Below are 15000 nucleotides of genomic sequence, written 5' to 3'. Positions count from 1 at the left end.
ACGCGTTGTGTTCTTGAGCAAGACACTTGATTTCGCGCTGCTCTCTCCACTCAGATGGCAAAAATGACCAATCCTGCGACGGACCGGCGTCCCCCTGTCCAGGTGGGGAATATATACTCCATGAAACCAGGAAACCGGCCCTTATCAGTCGGTATGACTCGAGAAGGTAACTTTTTTTCTTACATCGTACATTGGTCAGAATTGGGCTCCTAGACCGGGAGGGTCTCTGAGTAAGTCACTGGATTGGTCCCGAAAGTATTTATTTATTGATAGTAAGCTACCGTTCTAAAAAAAAAAAAAAATTATTTCACGTTCTCCCGAAGTTTTTAAATTCTTAATACGTCAACAATTACATACAACATTTTCATTTATAGCCAAATTATTAAAAAAAAAAGTATGATGCTTGAATGCAACTTACCTTGTGTCAGAAAAGATACTGCATGCTAAGAGCAAGTAACTCTTGATGCCATTTCTTGCTTTTGGCTAACCTTTCTAAGCAACAAAGTCAATAAGAAATATTTCCGTAATTACTCAAAGAAAATATATAGTCTCTGTCTACCATTCTGATTTGGAACACTGTCGATGCTTTCTGAATGTGCTGTTCTTCGATCTGGTAGCAAGTTTGGTGCATTAGTAATAAATTGTTGACGGAGATTTTGAAAACCTTCCATATTATGAAACGTCTCACAAAAAAAAATCATGATGAAGATCGTCTTATTAATTCTATTTAACGTTGATGAGACCAAACGAGGGTAGGTCTTTCCCACCGCTTAGACACAATAATTGTCTTTAATGGTCATAAGAATTAAGCTGAGATTGAGATATTTTTTAATTTAACCCTGGTACTTGAAGTCATCTAGCAGGTCCTATCTGTGATTTTGCCGCAATGCGAGTAAGCAAGTGGCTTATAAAAACTACAAGCTCTCAGCAAAATGGTCAACATATGTCTGCAGTTGGCTGGTGAGGTTATGAGACGTTTTGGTACAGCCGTTGTGGCGCCGCTCATTTGACATCACTAATTCGATGTTGACTTCTTTGATTGACATCAAACGTTTTAATATCTCCCTTCCTCAATCCCACCCATCCTCCATCACCCTCCTCCCCTCTCTGTTTTTATGTATGTGTAATATCTTTCTCTCCCCACTCCCCTTCTGCCCCTCTCTCTGTTTATGTGTGTGAGAATCTTGTTACACTTAAATGTGTAGTCTCTTTCTCTCTCCCTATCTATCAACCTATATTTCTGTGCGCGCACGTGCGTGTGTGTGTGTGTGTGTGTGTGTGTGAGTGAGTGAGTGAGTGAGTGCATGTGTGCATGTGTTTGCCTCCAGCGCCTGAACATACTCTCCTCACACATGAATTGAATGTCCAATCAGCCGTGCCAAATTGCCAACGCACTAACAGCTGCGCCCTATCGTCTCATTTCGGATCGGTGACTCTGAGACTACTCCTGCTGCCATATATTGACCTTCGATTGAGACATACCTTTCTGTATGTACTTCACAATGGTCCTTAGTTTATTCGCAAAAAAAAGTACATCAGTCCTCTAACATCGTAAAGTAGTAAACGAAGATAGACTGTAGACATACTCTTGCTTTGATAGACTCTTGATAGACTCTTGTCAAAGCTTTATGTTTAAAAATTCTAGGATAACAATTTTCAAGAATGCCTTGTTTTCTTCTAATCCTTGTTTTTGCTCCAGGTGTAAAAAGATGTGACTCAGAGTAAAGCAGTTTAACGTACAACGAAATCCTCTTTTCGAAAGGTGAGGAATCCACTCTAAATTGTTGTTTTTGTTTTTGTCTTTGGGGGGGGGGGTGTTGCGAGTTTATTTTCTTCAGTAAAGAAGAGTAAAAAGGAGGGGAGAGAAGTGAAAGAAATATCTGACAGAGCTAAACTTTGAATTGACGGCTAGAATCTGTTTACAGTAAAGATTAAATTACAGGAAGTTGTCTCTTAGCTTATAAGTATTTTTGCTCTCGAAATTTTGAATATCATAGTGATAATTGAAAATGTCGTTGAAATAAACTTTATTTTAAATATTGAGCGAGAATGAATGTTATCGGGCCGACAGCGTGTGGATGTGAAGAAAGAGATTTCTCTAGCGGTTGTATTTATCGACTTTTCACTGACAAGGGGGAATAATCTGTCAAAGTAATGGCAGTGTGATATAATGAAGTTCAAACACCTTGGTGATGTACAAATCGAACTAAGTGTTATGCAAATGTTCAGTATGAGATGGGGAATATTCTTTTCTACTCTAGGCACAAAGCCTGAAATCTTTAGGGAGGTGGGGGCCAGTCGATTAGATCGACCCCAGTACGCAACTGGTACTTAATTTATCGACTCCGAAAGGATAAAAGGCAAAGTCGACCTCGGCGGAATTTGAACTCAGAACGTAAAGATAGTCGCAATACCGCTAAGTATTTCGCCCGGCGTGCTAACGATTCTTATTTCATTATTGCCCACAAGGGGCTAAACATAGAGGGGACAAACAAGGACAGACAAAGGGATTAAGTCGATTACATCAACCCCAGTCCGTAACTGGTACTTAATTTATCGACCCCGAAAAGATGAAAGGCAAAGTCGACCTCGGCGGAATTTGAACTCAGAACGTAAAGACAGACGAAATACCGCTAAGCATTTCGCTCGGCGTGCTGACGATTCTGCCAGCTCGCCGCCTTTGCGACGGTGAATAATATATATATGATTTGGTGGGTGTTTGCTTTGTAATTTGTTAGTCAACCGAGTACAAAGAAGCAGTCATGCAATCATAAATAAGTCCATTCGTTAGAAGCTCATGATTCACTGAATAGATATTTGGAGTTTTAGTACCACGTGCGATCTCTCGGACGAAAAGAAAAGACATTCTCTAGTTGCAGATGCCAACAAGCTACTTTTAGTTAGAGGTACACATCTAGGCAAGAAATTAAGGCCTTTGTATTCAAAATCCAGCTCAAACAAGATTAGAATTTTTAGTACTGGAAAACGAATAATCTAAGAGAAAGACACTTTAACCTTTTGCTTGTCTTGTGAATCACATGTGACTTGGGACTTATGAAGGGAGAGTTTTATGTTACCCTGAACGCATACAGATGCTCAACCGTAACGACTCCTCAAGGAAAACTTTATTTTATCAAGCAACTTCATACAATAAAGTGTTCCCTTGGGTTCCGCTATCGTTCAACATCTATAAGCACTTGGAACATCTATCGCAGGGCAACAAACAACTATAATGGTGAAACGCACATAGGAACTTTAATACAAACTTGTGTTTATTCCTATTTAGCCTACATTTTACTCTGCAGCTCATAACAAATAATACTACTCAGCATAGAAGTTACTTAACGACTATACAAGAATCAGACTGGATTATGATAATCTACATAGAGCTCTAAACGTAAAAATAGCAGTCGTACATCTATTTGTACGTATAATTTCTATTACTCAGAATGTATGAAACAAGGGGTAACTAAAGGTGGACGTTAAGGACAAACTTATGAAAAAGCAAAGGGTTAATATAAAATCACCTGAGTTCAAGGAGCACTGGATAGCAGTAGTGATTGTCGAAACAGGTGATCAGAAGATCGAAGATCGAGGATTTCACTTTTGGCAAGTGTCTTCTACTATAGCCTCGGGCCGACTAAGGCCTTGTGAGTGGATTCGGTGAACTGAAACTGAGGGAAGCCTGTCATATATATATTTGTTTGTGTGTCTGTGTTTGTCCCCCACCCCACCATCGCTTGACAAACGATGTTGGTATGTTTACGTCCCCGTAAACATCACTTGATAACTAGTGTTGGTTTGTTTACGTCGTTGTAATTTAGCAATTCGGCAAAAGACCGCTAGAATAAGTACCGTACTTTGAAAAATAAATACTGGAATCGGTTTCTTCAAGTAAAACCCTTCAAATCGCCTGCTCCAGCATGGCCGCAGTCGGATGACGGGAAAGGATGAAAGCAAAAGAGAATGAAAGAGAATCAATGAAGTGGGTGACAGATGAGACGTTCGATAAAACTGACGGACGAAGATCTGTTACAAAACAACAAAACAGATATAACCTCACATTGTTATAACATCATTTAAACGATATCAACAGCTGAGCCATGAAATTCAAACTATGATAATAAGAATAAAAAAGGAAAATTGTTTAAGCTAAGTTAAAAAAACATCAATAAAAATAAATCTATGATGTGATTGAAAAAAAAAATTCAATAATACGCGCCCCTAAAGATCTTTTTAAAAGCGGTAAAATTAATAACAAGAAAAAGTGCACCAAGAAAAGATATTATCAGACAATGATAGTAAAACGTTTTGCTTTATGAAGATAGAAAGATGTGATGAAAGAAATGATGGAAAGAATACGATTGTAGGTTATTTCAAGAAGACAGCATAGTTTAGTATGAAAATGAAAGAAATAATCGAACTTATATAAAAGCTTGTTAATGCCGAAACAGCGTGAAATGAAATACAAAAGCGAACTACGAGAGTGAAGACACACCAGCGGTTGAAGTTTTACCTTGTATTTCTACGATATTGTGGGGTTAGAACCCTTTCATCAGGATATGTGGATATTTGGGAGATGAGACTATTATCGTTGCTCAGATAAAACTAGCACTCCGTCAGTTACGATGACGAGGGCTCCAGTTGTCCAGTTGATCCAATCAGCAGAACAGCTTGTGGGTGGATTTGGTTAAGGGAAACGGAAAGAAGCCCGTCGTATGTATATATATATATATATATATATATATATATATATATATATATATATATATATATGTATGTATGTATGTATGTATGTATGTATGTATGTATATGTTTGTGTGTCTGTGCTTTTCCCTCCAACATCGCTTGACAACCGATACTGGTGTGTTTACGTCCCCGTAAACTAGCGGTTCGGCAAAATAGACCGATATAATAAGTACTAGGCTTACAAAGAATAAGTCCTGGGGTCGATTTACTCGACTAAAAGGCGGTGCTCCAACATGGCCGCAGTCAAATGACTGAAACAAGTAAAAAAAAGTAGATAAATAAATAACAAGGAGACAGCCATAGAAATACGACAGGAACGCAACATTTGTTCTGGTAAATTATTTCTGTGAATCATACTTGAAGGTCATTGTTGTTAGAATTAAAATGAACTGAGAAATAGAAATAGCGGAGGAAGCGGTTAGGGTTTCGAAACTGGAAAAGGGAACAAATGGAATATGATAAAGAATTATTTATTGCTTATATTGACCATTAAAAAACTTTTGACACCGATATTCGTGAAAAATTATGATCAGTGATGACAGAAATGGGATTTCTTCAGCCTTTTATAGAATTAGTATTGTCACTTTATTCTCAGGATACGGCGAGCCATCAAATTTAATTTGTGCTACGTTGAGTGTTTTAAGATTGAGCCGGGGGTACGACAAGGAAGTATCCTTTTCGCCTTTTGTTTAATAGCCGTATAGACGACGACGACGACGACGACGAACGACGAAGGTGTTGGCGTGGTCGTTATTTGTCGGCGGTGTCCGTCCGTCCATTCGTTCGCTGTCGTCATCGTGGTTGATAATGGTAGTGATAAAGATGATTATGATGATGAGGAGGAGGAAAGATAGCAGATAGTAAGAAACTTTTGAGTAGCGACTGAGTGAAATAGCAGCTTCGATCGAACAACGTCTGCTACGTGAAGTAGTTATCTCTCGTTTGCTTAGGGAAACGCGTCTCTCTCTCTCTCTCTCTCTCTCTCTCTCTCTCTCTCTCTCTCTCTCTCGCCCGCTCCTTCTCTCCCTTACTTCCTCTCCGTCCCTCCCTATCTCTCTTTTTGGCTCTCTCTCGCTTTGTCTCTTTCTCCCATATATATGTGTGTGTGTGTGTGTGTGTGTGTGTACAAATGCACACACACACACACACACACATATATTTAGATATATATATATGCACACATACTTGCATAAACGTTACTAAGATGAGAGTCTTAATCTGTTACTAGGGTGTGATAAATGTTTGTTAGTCGCTAGGATTTTATATCTCTTAAGTTCTATGTGATATGTGTTTTTATTAATAAAAGTTCCATGATGTATATTTTGGTTTGTTTTTTTTTTATTTTATTTTGTTTGCATTGTGTTTTTCTGAAGATTCTCGCATTATACTACCATTACGAACATCTTCAAGATACTTTACACGATCATCTTATCCGTCCATCCATCTTCTCCGCTCACTGTTCTCGGGAAGGTCGAGGGGGTGGTATAGAGTCCCCAGGCACCCCCGCAATAGGGTCTTATCGGAACCAACCCTGACTACATTTTACAGTTGGATTCCCAAGTGCGATCAGTTGGGACTATTCTTTTAGTATTTTACTTGTTTCAGTCATCTGACTGCGATCTTCAACGACGCACACACACACATACGACGGGCTTCTTTCAGTTTCCGTCTACCAATTCCACTCACAAGGCTTTGGTCGGCCCGAAGTTATAGTAGAAGATACTTGCCCAAGGTTCCACGCAGTACGACTGAACCCGCAACCATGTGGTTGGTAAGCAAAGCTACTTACCACACTCCTGTGTGTATGGGGGTACGACGGGATTCTACACAGTTTCCGTCTGATTCCCTCACTAGATATTGGTCGGACAGAGGCTATAGTAGAAGACACTTGACCAATGATACCGCATAGTGGAACCGAACCCAGAACCATATGCTTTCAAATTGAGCTTCTTAACCACACAAACATGCTTGCGTTGTAGTAGAAACATGGTCAGCGGTGGCCATTTTTACAATCTAAGACTGCATCGTGGGAGAATCCTGCGCTATTTTTATAATGTCTGTCGAAATGCAAATATTTGTTCTCCTATCAATAATCGATACGAGAGCGAATCACTTGCCAAACAATTGCAAATCAAGAATAATTGGGTTTTAAAGACGTGGAAAATAACTATTTTGTGTATCATTTCCTGTAGCCTAAGAAAAAAACTGAAGCCATGAAACAATCTGATTTCTAAATATGAACGTAGCGATAAGCAAGAAACACATATAGATATGATAGAATTCCTAGGTGCGGCAAAAACCTCCCACATTTTGCAGATTGGTTAAAGTTGTAAAAACACACACATGTTGTCCAAACATTAGGTACATGAAAGTATCTTTACCATCTGTTTAACTCCACTAGCGCTATAATAGTGGTCGTAGAAAATATGAGGTCTATATATAGTGAATCCAAACAAAGAAGAACAAACAAGAAAAAACAATAACGCGAGGACGTGGTCCAAGTAATGTACTATCAGATGCTCAGGAAAGGAAGGAAAGAGAATTTAACGTTTCGAACCAAGCTCTTCGTCAGAAATAAAGGAAAGTCCAAAGGAAGGGAAGAAGGAGGAGGAAAATCGCCACCGATACACACGTGGACAAACACATGCGTATAGATACATACATACATACATGTATGCATGCATAAATGCGTACATACCCATATACATGGATGTGTGCATGTATGTATGTATGTATGTATGTATGTATGTATGTGTGTATTGTGTGTGTGTATGTGTGCATGTATGTATGTAAGTGTTCATGTATGTATATGTTCGTCTCCCCGTTGCCGCTTGGCAGCCGGTGTTGGTTTGTTGGTTATGTCGACGACGTACCTTAACAGTTCGGCAAAACAGACCGATAAAATAAATATCAGATTTTAAGAAAAAAAAATGCTCATGAGTATCGAGAACAGACAAATCGATCCCAGCACTTTTCAACATTCCAAAGCGGTGTTCCAGCATGGACGTGGTGCAACGACTGAAACAAATAAAAGATAAAAGATTGAAAAAAAAAAGTCGCTAAGTAGTTGTTAGTTCATAAGAAATATACAAATCACCGACGAGGCGTGTAAAATATGCTGCATAAAACAACTCAAAAAGACATTTAGCATTATAAATACTGAACACATTCAAAACAACAAACATATGGTTCAGCAGAACTGAGGTTCATTTCGCTAAGGGGCAAGGAGTGGATGTCATTGTACCAACCAACAGATTAGCGTTCTTGGGTAGACGTGATTTTATTTTTATTTCTTAGCGAGGAAGGAATTCCGTTAAGCGTGTGAGCCCTGTGTGGGAGTATAAGACACACGTGTGTGCTCGCGCATATCATGAGATATTGTTGGAATCAGATAGCTTTCATTCTCCGAATCTTTACCCCCACCACCCGCCTTGCTTATTTCGCATACTTATTTACAAATTCTCAGAGCTATTTCCATACAATACACACACACACACACGCGCGCGCATTATATATATGTGCACGCGTGTATGTGTCTGTGTGTGTGTACATATATACATATTTATAGATGATAGATATGTAAATATATATACGTACATATGTGCAAATAATATATGTATATGCATGTATGTCTCCATGCGTATACATATACGTTCGTGTGTGTGTGTGTACTTTATCTGTTATCTCTTATTTGTTTCAGTCACTACACTGTGGCGATGTTGTGGCGGTAATGCCTTGACCGGTTTAGTCCCACAAATCGTCCTATTTCTGATCCGGCTTCTTATTCTTGTCACGCACTTTTTGCAAAAACTATCAAGCTATGAGAACGAAAATAAACCAACGCCGACTGTAAGCAGTGGCGGAGGAGAAACACAAACTCAAAGACATACATACATATAGAGGCGTAATATTTTGTTTCCTCATCAAGCAAGAGGTCGAAGGTTCGATCTCACTGCGTCGCATCATGGTCGTGTATCTTTACAATAGCCCCAGATCGACTAAAGGAGTATAAATGCAACTGGACGCGCATCAAATAAATTGTACCTCTAATTCAGGCACGGTTAAACTTCTTTTACAAGAAGCGGGCCGTACACAGCGTTTGGCGGGCAGTTCTATTAAACATATTGAAGACAACTTTTTGTCAGGCTTCCCGTTCAGAAAGTCTCATGGGCCAAAGATTGCCCGTGACTGCTGTAAGCTCTAATTCAAGGAAGCCAGCTTATCATAGATTGTACGACACACAAATTCGATTTGGGAAGGATGTTAAGGATGAATATTCTACGAATATTCAATTACATATAGGTTCATTTAACAAGTCAATTTGTACAATCAAACTCCTCAAGAGGGTGCACCAGCATGGCCGAACTGCAATCACTAATACAGATAAAAGATAAAAAGAAAATTATATACGTATACGTGTATATATATATATATATATATATATATATATATATATATATATATATATATATATATATATATATATATATATATATGCATATATATATATACAAATCTAAATATGTGTATACGCGCGCGTGTGTATACATATAATATATATATATAAATATATCCATATAATATATATATATATATATATATATACATAAACAACGGGCTTCTTTCAGTTTCCGTCTACCAAATCCACTCACAAGCTTTTGGTCGGCCCGAGACTATAGTGGCAGGCACTTCCCCAAGGTGCTACGCAGTGGGACTGAACCCAGAACCATGCTATCTAGGAGCAAGCTTCTTGCAACATGTACATACCTACATCTATATGTATACATACATGCATATATGGGTACGGGACATAAAAAAAAAAAACGTTAAACACAATGAGAAACGAAAACATAAAGACGAAAACACGAAAAGAACTTTTTTCGAATTACGAAAAAAACAGAGAAACGAGACATGCAGCATAAAGAGTATACCCCTTCGTCAGTTGTCCCTGTTTCATCTACTCTGCGTTTCGAAAGCAAGGACAATACGCGACTTCGTTGGAACAGTCCTTCCCGCAAAGCAAATTAAATAAAATTTGGAAATTTTTGCGGAGGGTGAAAGTGTTAACAAGAACAGGACAGTGAGAACAAGACAGTAAAAACAAACGGTGAGGGCTGCTGAGCCAAGACGATAGAAATATACATATATATACATATATATATATATATATATATATATATATATATATATATATATATATATATATATATATATATATATATATATATATATATATATATATAGATATAGATATATATATATAGATAAATAGATAGATAGATAGACAGATAGATATCAAAGAGAGTGAGTGAGCGTAGCATACGTTTACAGATGCAATAGTTAGAGACATCGTCACTGTCGTATCCTGGGTTGACAGAGTGTTTCGACACTTACAACATAAACCTTCGTCCACAAGGCCTGGCATATGTTTTGCTCAAACTTAGAACCGTATCCACGCGGCATCCTACTAACCCCCACCGTTCACCCTCTCTCACCCAGAGCCATATCGATGCTTTTTTTTTAACAGTCCCAGCGTTATTCTTGAGGACACTTCTTCAACTCAGTCTTGTAATACTCAAAGTTCCACATAGTTTCCACAGATCTCACTCAATGAACAACCTGTGAACCACGTCCCTGATTTGAAAAAAGCAAGAGACAGGAAGTATATGCATAGGTTTAATTTCATGTAAGGCATCGATCATTTTTACCAGTGACTTCCTCTCATTTACTAAATATTTAGGTCCTTCTATTCAACACATTTCTAATAGTCCCTAAAATTTCAGACAACCTTTCAGGAATTGCATTGAATTAAAATGAATAAAGGTGTACCCTCTTGAATTTGGCTGAGTCTCAGTTCATAGGCATTCGATGTAAGCCTAAGATTTGTATATGAAAGCCAACAGAAAAAATATATTATGAGAGGCTGGTGAAAAGAAGGCTTATATATGTTATATATAACTTCCATCAATTAATACTTTTGGATTGTTAAAAGTACACGTTTCGAGTTTGGTATCAGAGACAAACTCTAGTACGTAGAGAGGTATGTATATAACCAGGTATGAATGTATGTATGTATGTATGTATGTATGTATTGATCTGTTCATTCATACATACATATATATATATATATATATATATATATATATATATATATATATATATATATATATACATATATGTGTGTATATATATATACATATATATGTATGTGTGTGCGTATGACCATATATACATTGGTGCGTTTGTGCGTGTAGATATTTATATATATATACGCATTTATATTTTCGCATGTATATCAGTGCATTTCTTTTCGCTTTCGGGCTCTTATATCTTTGCATCTGTCTGCAGATGAGGGATAGAGAGAGAAAGAGAGAGGGGCAGACTAAGGGGCAGACAGATGCAAAGAAATAAGTGCCCGAAAGCAGAAAGAAATTCATTGGTATACATGCGAAAATATAAATGCATACAGACACTAATGTATACACATTACATATATGCATACATTAAATACAAATGAATATTTTATTTTTTCTCTCCTTCCCACTGGAAAATTGCCAATGAATGTCGAAGAGCGACTAAAACAATTGAATTTTACTGTTCTCAAGCGTAGCAGACGATAGAACAATGGCGGCAAAATAGATTGATCACTTTGTTTAAATGAAATAATAGTGTGTTGGGTGTTATAGTATCCATTCAGAAAAGGCCTTATCTTTTTGTGTTTTGGGCATTTTCACAAATGTCATCTGATAATATTAATAAATACATGATTAAATGAACGACAATAACAAACCAAAAATACGTAATTCATGGATAAAATGAAAGAAAATGCATTTTTTTTTTACAAAGTTAATAAGTTCCAAGACATATATGTGTGTGTGTGTGTGTGTGTGTGTGTGTGTGTGTGTATGAAGGTGTATGAGTGAATGTGTGTGTGTGTGTGTGTGCGTGTGTAGTAAACACACAAATAAATATATTTGTAGATATATGTATACATAGATATATGATTATAAAAAAATATATATATTTGTGTGTGCCCCAGCATGGCCACAGCTCATGAGCTGAAACTAGATAAAATAAAATATAATATATACATATATATACATATATCTATACATATACATATATATATATATATATATATATATATATATATATATATATATATATATACGTATATATATATATATATATATATATATATATATATATATGTAGTATCTGCATATATATATGAATATATGAATACAAATGAATTTGTACATATAAATATATACATATATATATATATATATATATATATTTATATATATATATATATATATATATATACACATATATACATATATGTATATATATATATATGTTACATATATTTGTATACAATATATATACATATATATAGATACATGCGTATATAAATATATAAATATATATATATAAATATATATACATAAATATATATATATATATATAAATATAAATAAAAATATATATATATATATATATATATATATATATATATATATATATATATACACATTAATATATATATATATATATATATATATATATATATATATATATATATATATATATATATATATATATATATATATATATATATATATATATATATATATATATATATAGCCGTGAAAAAGATATGAGAGGCAAAGAAGATTTAATTCCATACGTTTACAGCTGTTCCATAATTCGTTTTCAGTTAACATCATCGACTCTGATTTGAAGACCTGTATATATTGTATATACATCACATACACGCCTAGTGGAGTCCTTCTCGTGAGTTTTGTTTCATTCTCTGAATGCTTCTTATGATATACATACATATATATATATATATATATATATATATATATATATATATATATATATATATATATATATATATATATATATATATATATATATATATATATATATATATATACATGTATGTATATATATATGCATGTATGTATGTATATATATGCACATATAAATACATATACATACGTATGTAGATAGAGAGAGAGAGATACAGATGTATATATATATATATATATATATATATGTGTGTGTGTGTGTGTGTGTGTGTGTGTGTGTGTGTGTGTGTGTATGTGTACATATATATATAGGTGTGTGTATGTGTATATATATATATATATATATATGTATGCATATATATGTGTTTGCATATATATATATATATTTGCAAATATATATATATGTATTTGTATATATATAGAGAGAGAGAGAGAAAGGTAGAGAGATGTTTGTGTGCGTGCTCGCCTCTGTGTGTGTGTGTATGTATGCATGTATGTATGTATGTATGCATGTATGCATGTATGTATGTATGTATGTATGTATGTATGTATGTATGTATGTATTCATAGGTCAGAAACGTAAATGAGCCAAGCGGAATAATTCAAAGAAGCCAATGGCATATATTTATGAAGTAAAGATGAATAAGGGTATATTAAATAATATACAAGATAAATTTTTCATTTATTGAAATTCTCTTCGCTTTTAGAAATGGTAGAATACTTGCTTCTTGGCAGCTGGTAGTGTCACCAGATGATAAGGGGAGATAATTTCAAAAACTTTAAGAATTTTTGCAAAGTGTAATATCTTCAAGGCAGCCAATTTTCTGAAGAGGACAGCTATAAACACGTGTTTCTACATCAATAAACTTCATCAGGAAACACTGGGTCAATGTAACCAACTTTGTTCCTCCCCTCAAATTTCAGGCCTTGCGCCTTTAGTAGAAAGCATTATTATTATTATTATTATTATTATTATTATTATTATTATTATTATTATTATTATTAAGACAGTGAATCAGAGGAGTCGTAAGCTTGCTGGATAAAATGCTTGGCAGCATTTCGTCCGTCTTTCTGTTCTGAGTACAAATTCCGCCGAGGTCGACCACTGGGGTCGATGTAATCGACTAGGCTCCCGCCAAAAAAAATTTCAGGCCCTGTGCCTATCATTGAAAGGATTATTTTGATAATTATTTTTTATCACAATTCTTCAAGCAAATTACAATCCACTTCTTATATTTTTGTTTTTATTTATTTTCAATTCACGTTTTTTTTTTTTTTGTTTGGTTGTTATTTTCAGTTTTAAGTATTTATATATTGACATATCTTTTTCTTTCAGTTCTCCGGTTCTAAAGCTATGGGGCAACGTTGATAATAAAAAGAAAGCGAAAACATAGGTGAGTGTCACAAACCTATCAGGCCTTGGTTATCTCGAAACGTCGGTAGATCAAGACAGCCATTTTCTTAGGGCGAATGATGGAAACCTTAACAGAAATTATGTAGCGGAATAAAGATATCCCAACTCATGTATTTTAATAAATCGTGGACCGTTAAAAGCTAGTTATTTGAGACCACAACAATATAATATATATGGGTGCCGTTGGCTAAAGCTGGACTACCTGTAAACGGCCAGCGTTGGGAATTAAAACATTTAACCAACCATAACAGATGTGTCGGCTGTAACCTACTGCGGCTTCCATCTTTCATGCATTTTAATAAATCGTTGACTGATAACAGCAAGATAGTTCATTGGACGATTTTATACATAGAGGTGTAATGTGTGTGTCTATAGATTCTTTTAATTCTTTTACACGTTTCAGCCCTAAGGGTGTGGCCATTCTGCAGCACCACCAGTTTATACATACATACTTACATATGTACATATATATATATATATATATATATATATATATATACATATATATATATATATATATTTATATATATACGAAGGGCTTTTTTCAGTTTCCGTTTACCCAATCCACTCACAAAGCTTTGGTCGGCCCGAGGCTATAGTAGAAGACATTTGCCCAAGGTGTCACGCAGTGGGATTGAACCCGGAACCATGTGGTTGGGAAGCAGGCTTCTTACCACACAGCCACGCATGCATATATATATATATATATATATATATATATATATATATATATATATATATATATATATATATATATATATATATATATATATATATATATATATATATATATATATATATATATATATATATATATATATATATATATATATATATATATATATATATATATATATATATATATATATATATATATATATATATATATATATATATATATATATATATATATATATATATATATATATATATATATATATATATATATATATATATATATATATATATATATATATATATATATATATATATATATATATATATATATATATA

General features: G+C 34.7%; 1 protein-coding gene and 1 long non-coding RNA gene across 5 annotated transcripts in view; one reads left to right on the top strand and one right to left on the bottom strand.

Moving 5' to 3' along the window:
* LOC149131055 (uncharacterized) overlaps window positions 1–15000 on the top strand; it is an 81111-nt gene that overhangs the window by 1317 nt on the left and 64794 nt on the right. For 2 of the 4 annotated variants that reach the window (XR_016238399.1, XR_016238397.1), the window contains exons 1-4: window positions 1–166; window positions 1700–1762; window positions 12473–12549; window positions 13909–13966. The exon at window positions 1–166 is cut by the window's left edge. This is a non-coding gene — a long non-coding RNA (uncharacterized LOC149131055). The remainder of the gene's footprint in view (window positions 167–1699; window positions 1763–12472; window positions 12550–13908; window positions 13967–15000) is intronic. The other 2 variants (XR_016238396.1, XR_016238398.1) reach the window with 2 other exon arrangements.
* Window positions 6076–15000, bottom strand: part of LOC149131056 (uncharacterized) — a 68359-nt gene continuing 59434 nt past the window's right edge. The window contains exon 3 of the mRNA XM_089342070.1: window positions 6076–7767. The gene's annotated coding sequence lies outside the window, so the exon portion shown is untranslated. The remainder of the gene's footprint in view (window positions 7768–15000) is intronic.

The sequence above is a fragment of the Octopus bimaculoides genome, chromosome 25, assembly GCF_046866305.1.
Source record: "Octopus bimaculoides isolate indiv1 chromosome 25, ASM4686630v1, whole genome shotgun sequence".
NCBI lineage: Eukaryota > Metazoa > Mollusca > Cephalopoda > Octopoda > Octopodidae > Octopus > Octopus bimaculoides.
This window is presented reverse-complemented; position numbering and strand designations above follow the sequence as displayed.